The sequence below is a fragment of the Pongo abelii genome, chromosome 4 (assembly GCF_028885655.2).
Source record: "Pongo abelii isolate AG06213 chromosome 4, NHGRI_mPonAbe1-v2.0_pri, whole genome shotgun sequence".
Classification (NCBI taxonomy): domain Eukaryota; kingdom Metazoa; phylum Chordata; class Mammalia; order Primates; family Hominidae; genus Pongo; species Pongo abelii.
In genome coordinates, this window is record NC_071989.2 from 44,558,950 (window position 1) to 44,571,871 (window position 12,922).

A 12,922-nucleotide genomic window follows, 5' to 3' on the forward strand; every position below is an offset into this window, starting at 1 on the left:
TATTAGACCTTTGTCAGATGGATAGATTGGAAGAAATTTATCCCATTCTCTAGGTTGTCTGTTTACTGTGATGATAGTTTCTTTTGCTTTGCAGAGGCTCTTTAGTTTAATTAGATCCCATTTGTCAACTTTTGCTTCTGTTGCAATTGCTTTTGGCATTTTCTTCATGAAATATTTGGGCTATGTGTCTGTTTTTGTACCAGTACCATGCTGTTTTGGTTACTGTAGTCTTGTAGTATAGTTTGAAATTGGGTAGCATATGCCTTCAGATTTGTTCTTTTTGCTTAGGATTGTCTTGGCTTTCAGACTCCTTTTGGTTCCACATAAATTTTAAAATTTTTTTGTCTAATTGTGTGAAAAAGTTCAATGGTAGTGTAATGGGAATAACATTGACTCTAAATCACTTTAGGCAGTATGGCCATTTTCATGATATTGATTCTTCCCATCCATGAGCATGGAGTGTTTTTTCATTTGTTTGTGTCCTCTCCAATTTCCCTGAGCAGTGGTTTATAGTTCTCCTTGAAGAGTTTCTTCACTTCCCTTGTTAGCTGTATTCATAGGTATTTTAGTCTCTTTGTAGCAGTCGTGAATGGGAGCTCATTTGTGATTTGGCTGTCTGCTTGCCTTTTGTTGGTGTATAGAAATGCTAGCAATTTTTGCTCATAGATTTTTGTATTCAGAGACTTTGCTGAAGTTGCTTATCAGCTTAAGAAGCTTTTCAGCTGAGACGATGGGATTTACTAGGTATAAGATTATGTCATCTGCAAACAAAGGCAGTTTGACTTCCTCTCTTCCTATTTGAATACCTTATTTCTTTTTATTGCCAGACTGCCCTGACCAGAACTTCCAATATTATGCTGAATAGGAGTGGTGAGAGAGGTCATCCTTGTTTTGTGCTGGTTTTCAAGAGGAATGCTTCCAACTTTTGCCCATTCAGTATGATACTGGCTGTGGGTTTGTCATATATGGATCTTATTATTTTGAGATATGTTCTTTCAATACCTAGCCTATTGAGAATTTTTAACATGAAGGTATGTTGCATTTTATTGAAGGCCTTTTCTGTGTCTATTGAGATAATCATGTGTTTTTTGTCTTTAGTTCTATTTATATGATTAATCACATTAATTGATTTGAATGTTGAATGAACCTTGCATCCCAGGGATGAAGCCAACTTTATTGTAATGGATAACCTTTTTGATGTGCTGCTGGATTCGGGTTGCCAATATTTTATTGAGGTTTTTTTGCATTGATGTTCATCAGGAATATTGGCTTGAAGTTTTCTTTTTTGCTGTTGTTTTGTCTTTGCCAGGTTTTGGTATCAGGATGATGTTAGCATAATAAAATGAGTTACAGATAAGTCCCTCCTTTTCACTTGCTTGGAATAGTTTCAGAAGAAACGGTACCAGCTCCTCTTTGTACCTTTGGAAGAATTCAGCTGTAAATCCATCTGGTCCTGGGCTCTTTTTGGTTGGCAGGTTGTTTATTACTGCCTCAATTTTAGAACTCATTATTGGTCTATTCAGGGATTCAATTTCTTTTTGGTTCAGTGTTGGGAGGCTGTATAAATCCAAGAATTTATTCATTTCTTCTAGATTTTCTAGTTTATGTGCATAGAGGTGTTTATATTATTCTTTGATGGTTGTTTGTATTTCTGTGGGGTCAGTGGTGATATCACCTTTATCATTTCTGATTGTGTCTATTTGATTCTTCTCACTTTTATTCTTTATTAGTCTAGCTAGTGGTCTATTTTATTAATTTTTTCAAAAAGCCAGCTCCTGGATTCATATATTTTTTGAAGTTTTGTGTGTGTGTGTGTGTGTGTGTGTGTCTCTATCTCCTTTAGTTCTGCTCTGATCTTGGTTGTTTCTTGTTTTCTGCTAGCTTTGGGGTTTGTTTTCTCTTGGTTCTCTAGTTCTTTTAGTTGTGATGTTAGGGTGTTGATTTGAAATCTTTCTAGCTTTTTGATATGGGTATTTAGTGCTATAAATTTCTCTCTTAACACTGCTTTAGCTTTGTCCCAGAGATTCTGGTACATTGTCTCTTTATTCTTATTAGTTTCAAATAACTTCTTGATTTCTTTTTTATTTTTATTATTCACCCAGTAGCCATTCAGGAGCTGGTTGTTCAATTTCCATGTAGTTGTGTGGTTTTGAGTGAGTTTTAAAATCTTGAGTTCTAATTTGATTGCAGACTGGTGAGAGAGACTATTATCATTTCAGTTATTTTGCATTTGCTGAGGAGTGTTTTACTTCTAATTGTGATCAAATTTAGAGCAAGTATGGGGTGATGACAATAATTTGTATTCTGTTGTTTTTGGGTGGAGAGTTCTGTAGATCTATCAGGTCCACTTGATCAAAGCTGAGTTTAGGTTCTGATTATCTTTGTTAATTTTCTGTCTAAATGATCTATCTAATATAGTCAGTGGGGTGTTAAAACCTCCCACTATTATTGTGTGTGAGTCTAAGTCTCTTTGTAGGTCTCTAAGAACTTGTTTTATAAATCTGGGTACTCCTGTATTGGGTGCATACATATTGAAGACAGTTCACTCTTCTTGTTGAATTCAACCTCTTACCATTATGTAATGCCCTTATTTGTCCTTCTTGATGTTGGTTGGTGTAAAGTCTGTTTTGTCAGAAACTAGCATTGCAATCTCTGCTTTTTCCTCTTTTCCATTTGCTTGGTAAATATGCTTCCATCCCTGTATTTTGAGCCTATGTATGTCTTTGCACATGAGATGTGTCTCTTGAATACAGCATACTGCTGGGTCTTGACCCTGACATTCCATGTCTTTTAATTGGGGCATTTAGCCCATTGACATTTAAGGTTAATGCTGTTATGTGTGAATTTGATTCTGTCGTTATGATGCTAGCTGATTATTTTGCAGACTTGTCTATGTGGTTGTTTCACAGTGTCACTGGTCTGTGTACTTAGTGTATTTTCATAGTGGCTGGTAACAGTTTTTCCTTTTCATATTTAATGCTTCCCTCAGCAGATCTTGCAAGGCAGGCCTGGTGGTAATGAATTCCCTCAGCATTTGCTTGTCTGAAAAGGATCTTATTTCTCCTTTGCTTATGAAGTTTAGTTTGGCTGGATATGAAATTCTAGTTTGGAAATTCTTATCTTTAAGAATGCTGAATATTGGCCTCCAATCTCTTCTGGCTTAAAGTGTTTTTGCTGAGGGGTCTGCTGTTAGCCTGATGGGCTTCCCTTTGTAGGTGACCTGGCCTTTCTCTCTGGCTGCACTTAACATTTTTTCTTTCATTTCGACCTTGGAGAATCTGATGATTATGTATCTTGGGGTTGATCTTCTCATGGAGTGTCTTACTGGAGTTCTCTTCATTTCCTGAATTTGAATGCTGGTCTGTCTTGCTAGGTTAAGCAAGTTCTGGATGATACCCTGAAGTATCTTTTCCAACTTGGTTCCACTCTCCCTGTCTCCTTCAGGTACTCCAGTCAGTTGTAGGTTTGGTCTCTTTACATAATCCCATATTTCTTGGAGGTTTCGTTCATTCCTTTTCACTCTTTTTTCTCTGTTCTTGCCTGCCTGTCTTATTTTAGAAAGATAGCCTTCAAGCTCTGAGATTCTTTCCTCCACTTGGTCTGTTCAGCTATTGATACTTGTGATTGCATTGTGAAGGTCTCGTCTTGTGTTTTTCAGCTCCATCAGGTCATGTATATTTCTCTCTAAACTGGCTATTCTGGTTATCAGCCCTTGTAATGTTTTATCATGATTCTTAGCTTCTTCTCATTGGGTTAGCACATGCTCCTTTAGCTCAACAAAGTTTGTTATTACCCACCATCTGAAGCCCACTTTTGTCAAGTTGGCTATCTGAGCCTCAGCCCAGTTATGTGCCCTTGCTGGAGATGTGTTGCAATCATTTGGAGCAGAAGAGGCACTCTGGCTTTTTGAGTTTTCAGTGCTTTTGCTTTGATTGTTTCTCATCTTTGTGGGCCTATCTACCTTTGATTTTTGAGGTTGCTCATCTTTGAATAGGGTTTTTGTGTGGTCTTTTTTGTTGATGTTGTTTTTGTTGCTTTGTTTGTTTGTTTTAACAGTCAGGATCCTCTTCCATAGTGCTGCTGTGATAGGCTGGGGGTTCACTCCAGACCATAATCACCTGGGTCCCTCCCACACCTGGAGTTATCACCAGTGAAGGCTGCAAAACAGCAAAGGTGGCAGCCTGCTTCTTCCTCTGGGAGCTCTGTCCCAGAGGGGCACCAACCTGATGCCAGCCTGAATGCTCCTGTAGGAGTCTGGAGACCCCTGTTGGGAGGTCTCTCCCAGTCAGGAGGAATGGGATTAGGGATCCAAGTAACGAAGACTTTGGCTGCCCCTTGGCAAAGCAGGTGTGCTGCACTGGGGTAGGGGAACCCCTCTTGTCCAGACCACCTGGACTATTCAGATTCAGCTGGGAGGAAAGACTAAGTTGGCTGAATTGCAGAGACTGGCTGCCCTTTCCCCCAGGGGTTCCCTCTTAGGGAGATCAGAGTTCTGTCCACAAAACCCTGGCTGGAGTTGTTGAAATTCCCACAGGGAGGCCTTGCCCAGTGAGGAGGGATGAATCGGGGTCCCTCTTAAAGAAGCAGTCTGGCCATGATCTGCCAGAGTAGTTGTGCTGTGCTGTAAAGGAATTCCTTACAGACTGCCCAGACTCCCCGAAGCTGGCAGCCAGAAAGGTGGGCTTAAGCCACAGAAATGGTGGCCACTCCTTCCCCTGATCCTTGAGTAGCAAAGATCCACGGCAAAAGCATGATTTCCCAGACGGGGTCGCACAATTGCTCACCACATTCCTTGGCTGGGTGTGGGAGCCCCAATGGCATTGTGTCGCTCCCAAGTGGGCTGTTGCCCCATCCTGCTTTTCCTTGCTCTCCATGGGTCATGCCGATTGCCTCATCAGTCCCAGTGCAAGAACCTGGATACCACAGTTGAAGGTATAGATTTTACTCCCTGTTTTTTTTCTCTGTGACAGCCACAGACCACAGCTGATTCTAATTGGCTGTCTTGGCCCACCCCCAAAACAATTTTCAACTTGACATTTGCCATGTGTTTTTGTGTATCTTTCCTCTTTAGTTTTATAGAAGATAATCAATTAAAACAAAATTTGGCTATGTATTTAGATTGTGATTCTTCTGCCCACTTGAAAATTACATGTCTTTACATGATATAACTTCTTTCACTTTATTGAACACCTTCAATAAAGTTGCAGAGATAAATACCTTTTGGGGGCAAAATCAGAATTAGCTTACCTTCTGAAATGCAATATGGTCATAATATTAAATTTTTACACTAACTAAAAATAGTATCTTTCCTTACTTTATTTGATTTGGGATACACACACTTGCAAGTGTGTGTTTAAAGATAATCCCCTCACAAGGATTGATACTATTTTTTTCTGCATCTCTACTATATCTAATTTCTTCTGTATTATAATAATGCTGTTGAGCTACAGTTTCATGTGTCCCACTATTGTGTAGGAATTTATTTTACACTGAAAACAAAAAGAAAGACCTTTAATTTGAGGTTATACATCTTTATTTTTGTAGCCTCTTTTGAATTAAGGTTAAATTGAGAAGGAAGGGAGGTGTTTTTATTTATGTTGTTAAATAAATTTTTAAAACTTACTAATTAAAAATTTCCCCCCATTAGAATTCTTTCTACCACCATGTTATTTTCTTCTTTGTCTGATTTATTATATTTTAAGTAAGAAAGAAACATCTTTGGTTTTAGAAGACATTAATTTGCCAGGGTTGTAACAAAATACCACAACCTGGGTGTCTTCAACACAGAAATTTGTTAGTTCTGGAGGCTACAAATATGAGATCAAGGTATTGGAAGGGTTGTTTTATTCTGAGGGCTGATAGAGAGAATCTGTTCCATAATCTCTCATAATTTCTGGTGGTTTACCTGCAATCTTTGGTATTTCTTGACTTTTAGAAGCATTGATGAAAATGGCACCAGTCAAATTGGATCAGGCAGTACTTTAATGACCTTATTTTAACTTGATTACCTTATTTCCAATTAAGGTTACATTTTGAGAAGCAGGGAGGAGTACTTCAACCTATGAATTTTTGGTAAACACATTTCAATCCACAGAAGAAGAAATTTTAGAATATTGCTAATAACAATACAGGCCTTTTGCTGAGTAGCTTTTATTAATTATTTCAGATATCATTTTGTAGATAGGGACAACTTTTTAAATGTTATTTTCTGGGAAGGCCTATTGCCCCTTCCAGTAGCTAAGTACACGAGGGCAAGGATGATACCTGTTTTCTTCTCTGCTCTATTTCCAGGACTTAACAAAGTCCTATTTAGTGCTCAATAAGGGTTTGTTTAGCAACTAAATGAATTAGTGTATTAAAAATATACAAGTGAGGTATAAGAATGGGGAAACTGTTATAAAATGTGAACTACCATAGAATTATTTTTAAAATGGGCTGTTATATGGCATGGTTAAAATTATCTTACTCCACAAAGTCTTTTGACTAATTATAATTGCCAAAAGCTTTGACTAAGTTTAATCTTTTAGAGAGAGAAATAAACTCTAACTGTTCAGTGAAACACTAAATGCATTGTAGAATTTATTTGCACACCAATTTCAATAAGGAAGAAAGAGAGAGAAAAAGGGGAAACTGCTTCACAAATGTACACACACATGCATGGATACACAGAAACACACACACACACTTTCAGGTTGCACTGAATCTATTTGAGTGTATAGACCAATTCAAATGCTTGTATTATTGCCCTAACTGGAACACTCATTTCAGAAGGCTGTTCAGAAAAGTGGCCATTAACCACCTAATCTGCTTTGTACTTTGATCTTTTTGCCCATGCTTCCAGATTGGGGGAGGGAAGTAATTTATGAGGGTCTCCTATCAGGTTCTGCATCATTGCAGCCTCTGTGGTTGAAGTAGTAGAATGATTGGAGGAGGCCATGCCTGAGTTAGGGTTTGACAACCATGACAGGGGCCTAAGTTCCTAGGCACATGTGCTTGTGCCACAAGATGGCATTGGGAGGCCTGATCCCTAGTTGTGACACATTGTTCTTACACATTGTACTGCTCTATTTACTTGGACACATATGTATACACACTCTCTCTCTGGGTAAGGCTTAGAATATGCCTGCAAATTGGGTTTTAAAACTAACAGCAACCTAAAATGAAACTTTGCATTTAGTTTTTAAAGAACAAACCTATGACCTCAAGAAACTATTGGCAAAAAAAGAGATGATGCCATGAATGTGTGAATGCAGAAAAGATGGTCTCCAGTTAAAATATCCTAAGATATGTACCTGTCTTGACTGATGGGCTGTTGTGAATACTCTGGATATTTCTGGACTCTGGCTGTGTACCTTTAACTTTGTGATTCATAGGAAAGCCAGATGGGAATCTAGTAATACTTCATGACAATGTGTTATTTTTCTGTTTCCTTTTACAGTAGCAGGCTCTAGCAGTAACCTACAAGTTGTTTGGTCTGTGGAATCCAGGCAACACAGAGAAAGCAGAACGATACATATAGATATTCGGAAGTTCAATACCAAACAGTGTTTATGGTTCTTATGTTTATGGGAAGTTAAAAAAAATAAGAAATCTCTTTTTGAAAAAAAGATTGGTGTTCAGGTTATAGGGGCTTGAGTAGAGAGACTTTTTAGAAAGCAGCACAATTTTAGAGTCTGTGCTTAAACTCACTTTATAGAGTGGTTGAAAATGTAGCATGATTGTTCACTTATCTATGGATATTTGACATTTTAGAGGACTGGGTGACAGAAGATTATTTTTTCCTTATGTAAAAATTGTCTCTCATTAAATGTGAACATTTTGGTAAGTGGCTTATCATGAAATTTGCCAAGCCTCTGAAAAAGTAACAGTTCAAAATGAGGTTGAGAGAGTAATTCTGACGAGGATGTCCTATTTTGTTGGTTTGGCTGCTTTGATTAAAACCTTCTGTGAGGCAATGGTCATTGCGTGATAGGCCCAGACACAAATTAAGATGACAACAGTCTGTTGACCTACTAAACAAAAAGTACAACAGCTTGGTAACTGTGACCAGATAGAGTTACTTTACTGCTTAGTTAAAACTACACCCCCCGCCCCCAACCCAAAAGAATAAAAGCCCTGTTTCAACAGTGGCTTCTTTTGGGCATATGTAAATCCCTTCATGGAAAGTTACAAAACCCCAGGAAATCCCGCCTGTGAATGATTGTAGTATTTAACCCTGGGGTTAGTTTCTATAATGCTTATTTCATGAAAAGCCTCCCCCCATCCCCATTTTTAGTGGTTGGTTTGTATAAGGCAAGCTCAAAACTGTAAGCCTGAAAACCACAATTTTCCCAAATAGGCAGTATTTCCAGTGATGTAATGTGAAGGTGACAGGGTTAACAGGTTAACCTCATAACTCAGAGAAGCAGAAAGTCTCCTCCAAATATGATGTTATAGGCCATGATAATCTCAGAGTCTTTTGAATGAGTTTTTGCATATGACATATATAATCACATATATAATCAGAGTAGTCATTAATCTGTTTCTGATATGGATATTTGATATTTATATTTATGTTTTAAAAACCCTAATTCTGCCTTTGTCTCTGCATGAGACAGTTTAAGTGAGTTGCTAGTATAAAGACACTGGTGTTCTGAGGGTCACATTTTTGGCAACTTATTAAAAAAATGTTGGACAATGTTTTTTTCGTTATCCCTATTTTTTTTAAACCATAGTTTTATATGAAACTATTTAATCTGTCTTCTGGTGGTACAGTATTTACAACAGAAAGGTAGTATGTTAAATGGTCGACTTTTCAAGCAACTCAAACACCTGGTCAGCATAAATCTTTTAATAAAATTTTACTCCATTAACTCCTTTCTTACCAGAACTTCTGAAAATTCCTTGCTAAAAGGCTGAAAAGTGACTAGTCATATAAGCCCCAAAATATTACACAGCCATGAGAATTAAGAAATACTGCTCACATTAGTATATGAAACTTTATAAAGAACAAAATCAAGTGGTTTCTGGGCTTCAGTTACTAATCTCATTGTCAAACAGTCTATAGTTTATGATTTCGTTTTTCCCATTTCTAAATTCCATATTCTAGTGCACTAATGATTTCCACATTGAAAGTAATTTCTTGGATGAAGAAAAAGAGCTTTCCCAGTATGAAAAATTCCAAAATAATTAAGATGGAAACACAAGGAAGAGGTACACCTTGAAAAATCTTGCCTAGGAAAATAGTTACTCATATTTTTGTGTGTACAATGAGGTAAATGTATACAAAGTTAGGTTTGAACATGAATGTATTTTTGTATAGTCTGTTATAGAATGTTAATTAAATGCAATCAATGGTTGTTTTAATCTTTTAATGATGCTTATGTACTCTATTGTAAAGATAGTCATTTTTTATTATAAAAAGTTAAAAGGAGTGAACGTTAATTGCATTCTGCTAAAGGAGTTTAGTGTTTCTATTATTTTAGGCAGAATTCCATTATCCAAGTGTGTATGAAGTATACACTCATATAAACACTATCAAATGTACACCAAAGGGACAGAGACTATGCTACGATAGGATCCAGAGTTTTGTACATTTCTTCATTAATTAGTACAAATGTTTATGTAATTGATACAAGTAATTAATATAAACTACTATATAAGTAATTAATTATACAAACATTTATGAATGTCTATTTTGTTTCCAACAAAAAACTGATTCTCAGGATGCTCAATACCTATGAAAGAGAGGTGGTCTCGACACAACACAGGGAGTCTATCGGAAACTATGTAAGCCAAAAACCCTGACCAAGATGGTCAAGAAAATCGTCTTTTTGTTATTGATTCCCAATACATATCTTAACTCTGACATCACTCATGAGCTCAAAATTTCTCACATTTTAAATATCTGTATATATTTTGCAAAAGCTTATTAATTAATTTGAACAAGATATATTCAGAGCTTTCCCTATGCCATGTGTTACGGTGGTGTTACAATTCTTGGCCAAAGGAGGCACAAAATATAACTTGTTAAAATTAACTTCCTTTGTCAGAAGTGTACAGTTCTTTAAAGTCTGCAGGTTCTTTGTTCTTAAAACTAATGTCCGTCATCAGGGGTTTGTGGTATAATGACATACAATAATGTACATATGCAGTTAGTGGCAGCAGACATGTAAACACATAGTTACAATGTGATGTGAAAAAGGCTAAGACTACTCTGTGAGATTGTATAATATACAGAGGATATGGTAAATAGCTCTGTCTTATGAGAGTATCAGGGAAGACTTTACACTGAAGATGATTTTATTATCTGGGCTTTGAACGATGAGAGATGGTGGAGGGCACTAGAAGCAGAAAGGTTAGCAATCCAAAAGCTCAGAGGCGTGAAAGCAAACATCCAGTTTGGGTAATTGTGAGTAGTCTAGAGTGGCCTTAGCAAAGGTGGTACCCAAGAAAGGAGGGTATGTGGCTATATGACTTCCTCTTGATAGTCAGGGGCTGTCTCCCCAAACCACAGTCTATCTCAGTTTGTGCCAGTTCCCCCAGGGCAATAAGAACCAGAGATGGTTAGATGATACTCTCAGATTCAAATTCAGTGGAAATTTGTAGTGCTCCCTGTTGAAAGTATTGTTCTTCTAATATTAACATTTTTTTTCACTAGTAAACCCTAGAGTCTCAAAGATGGAAAACCAAAATATTTCAAATGTGTCATTTAAAGTTGAGAAGCATCACTCTAATATCGATCCATTTGTTCCAGACTCAAATATGCTTGTTATAAGAGAAATATATTGGTCAGTGGTATAGAACATATGTCTCATGTTTTGTGCCCATGTTCCTGGCTTGCAAGGCCTTTTTTTTTTTTTTGAGACAGAGCCTTGCTCTTTCGCCCAGGCTGAAGTGCAGTGGTGCAATCTCTGCTAACTGCAGCCCCCACCTCCTGGATTCAAGTACTTCTTGTGCTTCAACCTCTCAAGTAGCTGCGATTACAAGCACCTGCCACCCTGCCCAGCTAAGGTTTGTATTTTTTGTAGAGATGGGGTTTCGCCATGTTGGTCAGGTTGGTCTCAAACTCCTGGCCTCAAGTGATCCACCTGATGCAAGGCCTTATTTCCAAGCTGCAACCATAACAAAATCTCCCTTCAACAGGAAATTCCACCATTAAGAGAAGTACTTCTATAAGATGGGGTTTATAAAAAACATAGTGATATCCATGGACAGCAGCCCCTTGACCTTCATGTATGTTAAGTTCTTTGGTAGAAACAATGTTATAGGGATTCCATAATAGTACATGAGGTATAGAGTAAGTCTATGGATACTAGGGCTGGCATAAGCACGGAGTTAAAAAAAAGAACTATAAATCTGATATTGGTATATATTTTAGAGATGTCAAAATGCTAACATTTTCATGATGGAAAGGATCCACTCATTTATCAGCAGGTACTCAAATTCCCACTCACTGAATAGAACTGTGTTGGGATACTAGTGTTGGTTATTGATACTGGAAAATAGGCTACTTGAAGATGGCAAGAATCTCTTCAAGGAAAATCCATGTTGAGCTCATGTGTAGCCTCTATCCTTGCCAACACATTTTTATGAGCGTATTTATTTATTGAATAGATATTTGAGAAGGTGTCAAATTGAAATCTGTAAAGTAGTCATGTTGTTCCCCTGATTATTAAGCACTTGCTCTTCAAGGCTCTTTTCGGTAAATATTTACCTGGCATACAGCATTTTAATGTTTATTTCAAAAAAAAACCCACCCATATAACACATCCAGAGACATTTTGTCAGTAGTCCTCCAATATTGCTCCTTTCATATCCTTGGCTATTCAGTAAAATCTTTAGCTACCAGCCAGAATCCATGATCTGTTTCTCTAATCGTGCTGCTGTAAATTCTGTCTTCTTCAGAGTCAGTTTTTCTTCTGTGCTATGCCTCCATAGCAAGCCACTTTTAGCTACCATCACAGATGTCTAGAAATTAAGCTTAGGACTGTCCTACTCAGTCTACTAGTCATATCGCTCACCTCATAATGGCTGAATGTGAATTGAATAGTGGATGGCAGTGTTGTGGGGGTAAGCACATGGAGTGTATGAATGCCCTGCTCCTAAAATGTACATCTCTCTGATGTAGTATGTTGATTTGATAATGAAATGCTATAGCAATTGCCTGATTCAGGGCTGGGTTTTTCAGAAAACTATGTGGCAGACAGAATTCTAGTTGTCATGGGAAATCCATTCTTTCCTCTTTCCATATAAATAACATTTTTTGGGTATATGACAACTTCATCTAGAAAATAGATTTTCAGACTCCTTTGTAGCTAATATGGCCAATGCGTCTAACTTTTTGCTAATGGAATGTGAGTAGAAATAATATTTTATATCACTTTCCTCAAAGTAAATTTTCCTAGACTTTCTCTCCTTGCCACTTTTCACTGGTGGGCACGTAGACATGGAGCTGAAGCAACTTTTATCATAAAGATGAGGATTACACTAGGAAATGGTAGATAAGACAGAGAGAACTTTCTAGAACAGAGCTATCTCTTAGATGTGGATCATTTCTAGATGCCTCTGGACATCTGAATAATTAAATGTGACAGAAAATGAGCTACTAAATTTCGAATGTCTTTGTTGTAGCAGCTTGTTCTGTATTATATTGCATATATCCAATTTATTCTTGGAAGCTCTAATCTCCTGATCACTTAGCGCCTCATTCTGTTAGGGCCCAATGGTAAGCCAGAAGAAGTTAGCAAAATTATATTTACTTGCTGAAATAATTACTTTCTGAATATGGCGTGACTTCTCTTCAAAACCTTAGAGGCATTGCTTTGCTTTGGGTCAGAATTTGCCATGGGTGGTATTTACCATTTTATCTTTACCACACTGTGAGCACCATTATATAAAGCATCTGGGTCCTTTGTTGCAAACCAGAGAAACTAGCAGTGGC

At 37.4% G+C, this 12,922-nt stretch overlaps 1 long non-coding RNA gene across 1 annotated transcript in view; it reads left to right on the top strand.

The window, feature by feature from the left end:
• Positions 1-953: 953 nt before the first annotated feature.
• The window catches only part of LOC134761392 (uncharacterized), a 135,557-nt gene continuing 123,588 nt past the window's right edge, over positions 954-12,922 (top strand). The window contains exon 1 of the long non-coding RNA XR_010139954.1: positions 954-1,031. This is a non-coding gene — a long non-coding RNA (uncharacterized LOC134761392). The remainder of the gene's footprint in view (positions 1,032-12,922) is intronic.